This window comes from Limulus polyphemus, unplaced genomic scaffold, assembly GCF_000517525.1.
Source record: "Limulus polyphemus unplaced genomic scaffold, Limulus_polyphemus-2.1.2 Scaffold45, whole genome shotgun sequence".
NCBI classification, from domain to species: Eukaryota; Metazoa; Arthropoda; class Merostomata; order Xiphosura; family Limulidae; genus Limulus; species Limulus polyphemus.
The window spans coordinates 85,978-97,183 of record NW_013665655.1 but is presented as its reverse complement, the minus strand read 5'-3'; positions in this window follow the sequence as shown (position 1 = coordinate 97,183).

Below are 11,206 nucleotides of genomic sequence, written 5' to 3'. Positions count from 1 at the left end.
GGAATTTGGACTTTATTGATCCAAAACGCCATTTTATCGAAGTTAACTACACACTTCCTCGGTAGTAAATAGTCCAATCCTAATATGCATTGGTCCTTAATGTCAGCCAAGTATACTTTCTGTCTGTCCTTTATGCCCATGAGCTCAATAGTTACCCACACTGGTCCCCACAACCTTGCATAATGTCCTGTCACACCACAAAACTTCTGTATGGCTTCTGGTACTCTTTCGTGATCTAAAGCCTTGATGCTCACAAGAGTTTGCTGAGATGCAGAATCTATGACAAAGTTGCACCTTTGGCCATCCAGCTTCCCTGTCATGTAGACACTATGTGTGCTTGCCATTTTACACTTAGCTGTTGGGACTTTCACGATGGGGGTTGGTGGGCGTCCCTCAACACCAAACACTACTGGTTTCCCGACGCTGGTATTCTTCTTACACTAGCTCCTCATATGTCCTTGCTCTCCACAGTTCCAACAACCTTTCTGGGGAGCAGACTTTCCTGCTGTGGCATCTCCCCTGTGTTGAAGTTGCCAGCATTTAGCTCTCTTGTACTCAGGTTTATTACAGTGCCAGCAAAGTCCCTCAAACTTCTCTGAAAGCTGCCCTTTTCTGGCTTTGAATCCTGACGACTGTACCAACCTTGGTACCTCTGTGCTGGAAGTAGGGTTCAAATTCAAGAGCTCTGGCCATTGCATCCTGCATAGTAGAGGGGTGTGCTTGCTTTAATTGTATCTTCAGTTGTGGATTGTCCAAGTCATCTACAAACTGATCTCTCAGCAACAACTTGAGGATATCGGGTGATGCAGTTGAGTAGGCCTTGTGTGCCATACTTTCCAAGTCCTGTGCCAGCTCTCTCAGGCTCTCCCCTTTAGCACGGACTCTCGTCCTAAACCTAGCCCTGTAGACTTCAGACTGATTTTGGGTTCCATACCTGAGTTCTAGAGCCACTACCAGTGCTCTATAGTTGTGTCTGTCGTCTGCTGACAACTGTCCAAGTATTTCCAGTGGTTGTCCCTTCAAGCTTATTGTCAGATATACTGCTTTCTGCTCCTCTGTCCATCCATTCATCTTTTTCCAAGAGCTCAAATTGTGCTCTATATGCTTCCCACGGTGCCTTTCCAGCGAATTCCTGTGGCTTCCTTCGTATTGGATCACCCCTATTGCTGACATTCATATCTGGGATGTGACTTCTAACAGGACTGAAGATGTCTGCATTAGGGTTTAGCTGCGGGATCTGGAAGGGATCATCCTTTAATGTATTTAATTCGCTTTGAAATTTACTAATGTTTTCCATTTGTACTTCTTGCCACTGTTGTTGACTTTCCTGCAATTGTTGGAGACTTTCTTCCTGTTTCCTTTCTTGTTCCAGTTGCCACTGCTGTAATCTCTCTTCTTGTTTCGTATCTTTTTCCTCCAGCAACTGCTGTAATCTCTCTTGTTTATTTTGCTGTTCGAGCTGCCATTATTGCAGGTTTTCTTGCCACTGCTGTGATCTTTCTTCTTGTTTCTTTTCTCGTTCTTCTTGTTTGTTTTCTTTCTCCTCCAACAACAGATGTAATTTCTCCTCTTGTTGTTTCTTTACTCGCTATTCTTGTTTCGTTTCTTTTTCCTCCAGCAACTGCTGTAATCTCTCTTGTTTATTTTGCTGTTCAAACTGCCATTATTGCAGGTTTTCTTGCCACTGCTGTGATCTTTCTTCTTGTTTCTTTTCTCGTTCTTCTTGTTTGTTTTCTTTTTCCTCCAACAACAGATGTAATTTCTCTTCTTGTTTATTTTCTTTCTCCTTCAACCACTGCTGTAGTCTCTCTTCTTGTTTCTTTTTCCTCCAACAACTGCTGTAATCTCTCTTCTTGTTTTGTTTCTTTTTCCTCCAACAACTGCAGTAATCTCTCTTGTTTATTTTGTTGTTTGAGCTGCCATTATTGCAGGTTTCTTGCCACTGCTGTAATCTTTCTTCTTGTTTCTTTTCTTTTTCCTCCAACAACTGCTGTAATTTCTCTTCTTGTTTATTTTCTTTCTCCTCCAACCACTGCTGAAGTCTCTCTTCTTGTTTCTTTACTCGTTATTCTTGTTTCTTTTCTTTTTCCTCCAACAACTGCTGTAATCTCTCTTCTTGTTTCTTTTCTCGTTCTTCCTGTTTCTTTTCTCGTTTTTCTTGTTTCTTTTCTTGTTTATTTTCTTGTTTCTTTTCTTGTTTATTTTCTCGTTCTTCTTGTTTCTTTTCTTTTCCTCCAACAGCTGCTGTAATCTCTCTTGTTTATTTTGCTGTTCGAGCTGCCACTGTTGCAAGTTATCTTGCCATTGCTGTAATCTCTCTTCTTGTTTATTTTCTCGTTCTTCTTCTTCTTGTTGTTTTTTTGCTGTTCTTGTATTGCTGCCATCAAATCTGCTAAGCTGTAGTTTGATTTGCCACTTCTCGTTTCCATCCCACTTCTGACACCAATTTGTTACGTCTCTGGTCGTTAGTTATTTTCCCGTATAATTTCTTTCCGATGAAACTTTAACGACACAAGTCCTTTCTTAAATAAACCTAGTTTATTCTTTCTCAATACAGCTTGCAATACACTTAATTTCCACGGTCACGCTATAATTCACAACAAACGACTCACGCGCTCGACCCAACTGTCCGTCTCTATCTCTGTCTGCAATTCAACTACATTGTTGCCGTCACTTCTTGGCGGTCTTATATACAAGAATACCGAAAATCTAGTAAACGCTCGAGGCTTCGCCAAGGGACATGATTTTTTTAGAAGTTCATGACGTGTTGCTAGAGTCACGTGACCTCCGCTGTCGTAACACTATGCTACATCAATTTCGAATATTCATTTTGTTTAACATACACTTGTACGTTGTACTCTAGGACTTATATTTGATCTACAGATGAATGATGGAATAGTGTAATTTACTTCTGTACGTCAATTCGGTCTCAATGTATTTCAGTGGGCGGCTTTTAAAAGTTAGAACTGCAAGCGTAATACACTCAAATAACGTAACACTGTGTCGTATTTACTTAACGTAGAGCTGTTGCGCTATGTCCTAGGGAGGGCATAATTATTAATTAATAGGCATTATAGTCCAGAGGAAATTTTTCGCCTCTTCACACCTGCGCTCGGGGACGAATGCCCCCTGCCCCCTCTTGCTACGCCACTGCTGGCATGCTATGCAGTAGAACAAACGTAAAACATTAGATAAAGCTATACCCATGAAAATGTGTAAAACAAAAGAAGTAGTAAAAACCTGTGAAACGTTTTGAATCACAAACGTCAATAGGCCAAAACAGAACTACAACTTAAGGCTACACTTAGAACCTACAGGTGTTCTCAGAGAACAAAAGAACTCTTCCCTCTGCACCGCGACTGAATATAAACCTAAAAACCTTACCTTTCTATATAACAATATATTCTAAAGTTTTGAAATTTATTATTGAGTTTCTTAAATGGTTGCCTTACTAAAGTTAATAAAATCCAGTATCACTTACGAATTTTGAAATTTCACTTTCCGTCTTAAGTTTCCTTGTTCGAAAGGAAGAGTGGGATGGCTACCAAGTTCACACTTGTGTCTTTGATCCTATCAACCAAAATCTCTGCTATCCGTCGTAATGTGCACAAGTACCTCCCGACATCCTACACTGATCACAGAAATGCGAAAACAACACATATATTTCATGTCCCTATGACAGTGAGGAAATGCAAAATATATAATGATCTGTTTAAGCTATAAATTGGACATACGAACTTTTCACTATACCATACGTGACAAAAACAAATTGGACATGCGAACTTTTCACTATACCATACGTGACAAAAACAAACATGGGAATTGTGTCTATTCAGTTTTTATCTTTGAAGCGATTTCACGTGAAAAAATAACTAGGACCATTTGTTCTAAGTCTTAAGTTGTATATAGTAGAAGCAAGAAACAAGCTTAATCTTCCTCGCTAAGACAAACGAAGTGGTAGAAATTTTGTTCAAAGAATTAGCGTGGAGACCGAAACGTGTCCAAAAACAATCTAAATTGTCAACCATCTCCGCAAACCTTTATTGATTTTTTAAAATTTTACTTAAGTTTTAAGTTGGGTTTATATTGCAATGTTTGTGAGTTACAAGCAGTAACACCAATCCACACTGATTGCGGGGGGGGGGGGTAAAAGCTACTAACTGCCATCATATAGTATATTCTACTTACTTAGCACAAAGTAAAATTATATTACTTAATTAAACATTTACTTTTATTCACACTAAAAATTTTAATTTGATTTGAAAGAAAAAATAACTAACTTACTCTTATATTTCCTGAAAATGTTTCAGTTAACTCAAACCTAGAAATATAGTTCTTTTCCAGTTCAGTAAGACCCATCCTATCAAAAAGGACTTGATGGGTATAACAAGCTGTTGCAGAATAGAAGTGAAAGAATGGAGGCGTAAACTGCTTAGTTAAATTAATACTAGCTGAAAACTGCAAAATAGTCTATGTAAAACCATAAAATCAAAGAAAAACGTTTTCATGTTATCATAAAAATGGAGTAGGAATATATACATGGACTGATCTCTTCTCTACGAAGAGTGTAGTGAGTCTTATACCTTACATTATGAAATCTAGGCAGGTAATGTGAACTTCCTCTGAAGAATTGTTAACACCAGATCAAATATTCACTCAGAAAAGTGAACTGAGCAAAAATGGCAGCACATTTGTTGTGAGAAACTATATTGCATTAGCAGATGTTTGTAAAACCAGTAAAGAGACACCTGGATGTTTGAAACGTCCCGAGACAAGGAAAACCCTTAGATCTCAAAGAAGTTATGAATGAAAAAGAAATAATACCTCGTTCGACAGTTTGTACAGCACTAAGTTTAATTTTTTAAGATTATCAAAATGCAGTTAAGGCTCAAAAAGGGAGTTGTTCGCACCCGGCGACCCACCTAGTCATGCCCATTTTCCTGAGGTTATTATACCCAGTTTGATTTCAAGAACCTTTGAGGGCTCCAACAGGAGTATCTGTACTCAGAATCAACCATTCGACTCCTACAAAAGTGCAATAACCTATACCATTACTAATAGAGAAATGAACCAATCAGTTTTGTGAAGTCACAAAATCTTCCTATGAGTGAGTCTGTTGATGTCAACCCCAGGATCTACCTTACTTTTGTTAATGACCAATTTGTGCTATACACAGGCCTACAGGACATCTTAGGGTCATCAAGGCCAACACAGCTCATGTGACAGAGAACTAAGTGATCCGACAGTAATGTATTATGTGAGAGCCTTCTAAATGGTAACCATACCATTATATTAGTTCATTTTCTAATGAACCTGTTTACCATGTTTCTGACAGAAACAAGAAAAGCAAGTTAAATATGTGTAAGAGTACATACACACAGAGGAAGTTGTCGCCACCCTAAAAACAACTAAGCAAAAAAAAACAAGTTAAACAATGCAATAATAAACTATTTATCATAATAATTCCTTGTTACCCATCCATACAAAATAAAAACAATCTAAAGCTTGAGAACTAATTATTTCTTTTCTCACCAGTAAATTACCATTTGCCTCTGTAGTTCTTGGAAGGTACCATATTTTCTTTTTCTCTTAGCTTAGAAAGATGTACTGTTGACTGAAAGTTTCAAAAATTTTCAAATACATGCGCTTTTAGTGTTTACAGTATTTTGCACGTGAGAAATTCGTCGTGTGCAGTATTTATCTTGTTTTGTTTGCTAGTTATACACAGTCAAAGCAAGCGACCTATTTAGATATTTTTAGACATTTATCACGAACAGTGTTAATGGGCATTTATATTCGGATCTTGTATTTACTTTCTCTGATAAATTGCTGTATTTAAATTTAGAAAGGCCTGGATATTAAACTCTCCTTACTTAAGGTTGAGATAACCAATGAAGTGATTAGTGCAATGTATTCTGTTTTTATGTATATAATATCATACGCTCTCAGACTGCAAGAGAATCCAGAAAATAGTTAACAAAAATCTAAAGCATCTTCAGCGATCTCGAGAATATATCGAGAATTTTCAAACCTCTCTTTCTGTAATATAAAAGTGATGTCCGATATTCTGTGCACTTGTCTTTTGACTTGTTATTAATTGTATTAAACAAAAATTAATTTCATTTCAACGTTGTATCCAGACTCTTTTTCTTCAACTCAGCCAAGTGAAGTTTTAATTTTAACTTTGTGATACATATTTTAGCTGTTCCTCCTATTATCTACAACTAGCAGAAATACCTCCGGGCAGATATACTATTAGTTCTTGCGGAAAGCTATTATTGAACCTGTGGCCCAAAGACAGGCCTGCGGCCTTTTCTGGAATTGTCTGATAGTTTTACAACAATGTACTCATACTTGACATTCAATAATGTTTACCATCCACGAGAAAAAAGATTTTATTGAAATTTTAGTTTAAAAATAAGCTATCATCACAGCATTACATCACAGAGTAGATTTTGTTGAAGTATTTCTTTGTAGATGCAGTTATCAATGAAAGTGCCTTGCTTTACTGTTACAACACACATGAGTGAAAAACAAATATTTTTTAAGTTTGTTTTATATTTGAAACCTATTCCTTTTTTGTAATTTTTATTGGTTAAATCTGAAACATATAATTTTTTGTGGAAATTTCAATTGTTTTATTTATTGCTCAGCTATAAAAATACTGCCTAGTTATAAAAATATTGCCCAGTTATGATTGGTGATGATCGGTGCGGTAGTTTCCATGATCCGAGTTTTGGACGTACACATTGCAAGCTCCATCATAATAAGATTACTACCCAAAAGATTAATCATTAAACCTGAAAATATTTCACCTCTTCAACTATAACTGATTATTCGGTTTGTGTGAGACAACGTACTTTAAAAACAAACGTTATAACCCACCACTGTTCTGGTCCGTAATTTGTCACTACACAGTTTATTTAATTCAGTAACATAAAAAAAAAGAAAAACGATAACCACCAGCACAAACACTATAATCAGCCCTTGGCTTCATGAAAGAAAAACAACAACACACAATTAATAATCCAAGTCTAAAGCACAGCCACTTTTAAAGAAAAGTACATGACCGTCCGTCATCTGTATCTATGAACCTAACACACTATGGTTTGAGCTTAAAATGTGGTTTTTGCTCCTTCCTTCGAAATACAGAAGAATTTTAGTCACTTACCCTTCCTTTGACCTTGAAGACTTTGATTTTCATCCACTAAACTAGACAATTTCAATATACGAATAGTTTCATGTTTGTTACAAAAGGGCTTTTCAGTCACAGCTGTCAGATCATCAACAGCACAGAGAAGCATCAACTGTATTGTGTTTTTCTGCTCGTTGATGTAGGGAAGCTAGGCCCGCTAATAGAAGACTCTAAATATTGGGTCTTGACGTCTGTTCCTCCCCGAACTCGATCCGAGTTTGTTGCGTAAGTAAAGAGAAAGAAGCCAATACACGAGTCACAAATGTTTGCTTCAAAGACTTAAACAAGCACAACGCAATACATAACAATACATTATCATACAACACAATACAATATAACAGTTTTTCGTGAGAGTGTATTGAATTACATAAGAAATGTGAATGGACCTTTATTAAAAGCTCTTATTCATTCCAATGTAACCTCTCCTTGTATGTTTAAAGCAAACAAATGCAAAACAAGATTGAGAAATTAGAATGAAAATGTAGCAAAAGTGTAATCCAAGTTAAGCTTCAATTTCACATTACACTTACTTCATTCACATGCCTAACTCTAATTCCATCCGAAACCAGATCCGCAATAACACCCCAAATAAAAAGAAAGACAAAGTTAAGCAATTATGATTACTTGCTCAAAGCCAAATGTAACTCCCCTCATGGTAGCTTTAACCACTTTTGCAGTCTTTAAATTAAAAAAAAAAAACTAGTCAGCAGAGACCTGTTCAAAGGTTTTGCTGAACATTTAAGTTGAGAAATCATCTAAAGAAAATCCATGCTTCCTGGGTAGATTTTTATACATGATAATAAACTGCCCGACCTACGAACATACCTTGTATTTGTAAAGGAACGTGACTGTCCTTAACTATTATTCAATTCGCCGAAAATAAAAAACAACTGTTTCTGATACCACATATCAAGTCGTCTTCACTATAGAAGGATACAGATAATCGCCTAATTACGAACTCATCCACAGTAAGCTAATAATGAAAGATAAAGTTGAGAAAAGTACTTGAGCGCCTAGCTGCGTTCATTCCAAGAAAGATAGAAAGCATGATAATTTTTAAAAAAATTACGCATTAGCTAAGGAAGTAGAAAACACATAATACGTTCTCGTACTACAAGTTTAAAATAGCTCTTTGAATGCTCAAGATAAATATGTACATTGCTCATCGTTCAGCATATAGCAAAAAAATAAATTTAATTGAAAAATAGTATCAACACCGACTGTCTCTATCACTAATTTCAACCAAACTCGTCAACAATAAAACGTACCATCTTAGCAAAAGAGATGAACCAGTTAGTTTAAAAAACAGAACAATAACAACAAAAACAATAAATTGATACCCCAGAAAAAAGTAGTAGCAAGCCTACGACATTGGAGATTCTGAGAATAGCTCTTTATTTCATCTTAAATAATGGAGGGTCATGTTTCTGATCTGTGTAAGGTTCTTTTCCAGGATTTCTTCTTTCAGCATTTTCGTTGCAACTGCTTTAGGGAAAGTGCGATCATAATTATACCCTGTCAGAAAACACCATGTGCCAACAAATAAAAACTTTGAATTCAATTATTTTAAACATCTAAGACGTTAAAACATTAAGGAAATTCAATTTGAGGATTGTTATACAAAGAATAAATTGGAAACGGATAGCAAAGGAAAACAAATGAAAAAGTGATCAATAAATATATTTATTTATACAAGTATGTGCAATATTATCAAGTTGCTAGACATTTTCTTATCTGTGTTGCTATTGTCTACTTCTTGGGTTAATAAACAAAACAAGGGAGAGAGAGACGAAATACACATAAACTAGGAAATGATTGAACTGTGGAAATATCTCACTTTTATATTCAGGACAAAGCATTAGTAATGTATCCCACAAGTCCGTAGGTTATTTAGTTTATCCAATGGTTTAACTGCAATTCTAACATCTCATAACAGTTGTACAGTGCAGATTTCCTACAAGTCCATACTGAAACGCGTACATGCTACTTGAGACTTATGAACAACGGCTGCAAGCATCAAACTTTTGCCTTTGTACAAGGATTAGAACACGATTACAAAATTGAGGCATCCTATTAACACGAAGAGGATGAAGTACTACAGAAACTGCTTAGAAATTTAGAGAAAAAAGTTTTCAATATAAAATTTATTTGAAACTAATTATTGAAAGGTGAAATTAATAATTGTTCCACGTACGACAGTAATGAAATTATACTATCTGTAGATTTTTCACATTCTTTAATCAACCAATTTAAACACATTCTGATTAGAAGTCCGTAAAGGAATATGAAAAAAAAACAAAAAAAACATTTGTAGCTAATCATAATTTCATATCACTTTTATCATAGCTATATAGTGAAGATTTTGTTGGAGTTTTGCCCCCAAACACATATTCAATGCTAATGTTCAGGGTTATATTATCCCATATCATCTCACAGGTACTTAAATTAGAACGTTTCTTTTATTATGACCGAATAATTTTCTGTTTTTCTTCAGGAACTACAACGTTAGTTGAATCAATATGAAGTTTTATGAGTAAGTAAAGTATACTCTATTAGTTTTTTATTGTTACTTTCATTAACAGTATCAGTTAGAATGTTTAATATATCTACTTTTATTACTTTTTAATTGTATTTTTTACTATTATGCTTTATTGCTTTTTTAGCTTAATACGTGTATTTAGGACTAATCCAAATGTTCTAAAATGATCGAATCTTGTGAGATATTATTCATATTACAACAAAAATATCGTTAACAACAATAGTACTCAAATTATGAAATGCATTCCAATCATTATAAGTAAGAACGTATAAAAAAGTATATTTAATCAGCTATATTTATTACTAGGTTAATTGTTAGTTTCGCCTTAAATAGGTAGTTTGCTGTAATCGGAATTAATATTGTTACGACAGCGGAAGTCACGTGACTCTGATAAACACGTAATGAGTATCTCGAACGTTGCTGAAGGCTCGAGCGTTTGCCAGACGCCCTCTATTTTGTATATATATAAAATCAGCGAGAAGTGACGGCTAAGATAATTGAATAGCAGACGAGGAGATAGAGACAGATAATCGAGTCAAGCCGTAAGTAAAGTGTGTAAATCGTTGTGAATTATAGCGTGTGTTAAGTTAAAGTGACTATGGAAATTCTGTGTTTTGAGGAAGAGTAAATTAGTTTTATTTAAGAAAGGGCTTGTATCGCTGAAGTTCCTCTGGAAAAATTTTTACGGGAAATTATCAAACGAACAGAGACGTAACAAATTGGTGTCAGAGAGTGGGACGGAAAAAAAAAAGGAAGAAGATGGAAACCAGAGGTGGCAAATCAAACTACAGCTTAGCAGATTTGATGGTGGCAATACAAGAATTGCAAAAGAAACAAGAAGAGAAATTACAGCAGTTGTTGGAGGAAAAAGAAAATAAACAAATAGAGAGATTACAACAGATGTTGGAGGAAAAAGAAAAGAAATAAGAAAAACGATAAAAGAAACAAGAAGAGAGATTACAGCAGTGGCAAGAAAACCTGCAACAATGGCAGCTCGAACAACAAAATAAACAAAATAGATTACAGCGGTTGTTGGAGGAAAAAGAAAATGAACAAGAAGAACGAGAAAAGAAACAAGAAGGGAGACTACAGCAGTGGTTAGAGGAGAAAGAAAATAAACAAGAAGAAAGTCTCCAACAGTTGAAAGAAAGCCAGCGTACACAAATGGAAAACATTTGTAAATTTCAAAGCGAATTAAATACATTAAAGAATGGTTTACTGTCTTTTACACAAGGAGGATATATTAGCCATTGACCTAATCAGCCTCAAACAACGGGAAGCTCCTTCCAGACCCGCAGCTAAACCCTAATGCAGACATATTCAGTCCTGTTAGAAGACACATCCCAGATATGAATGTCAGTAATAGGAGTGATCCAGTGCGAAGGAAGCCACAGGAATTCGATGGAAAGGCACCATTGGAAGCATATAGAGCACAATTTGAGCTACTGGCATAAATGAATGCAATCACACCT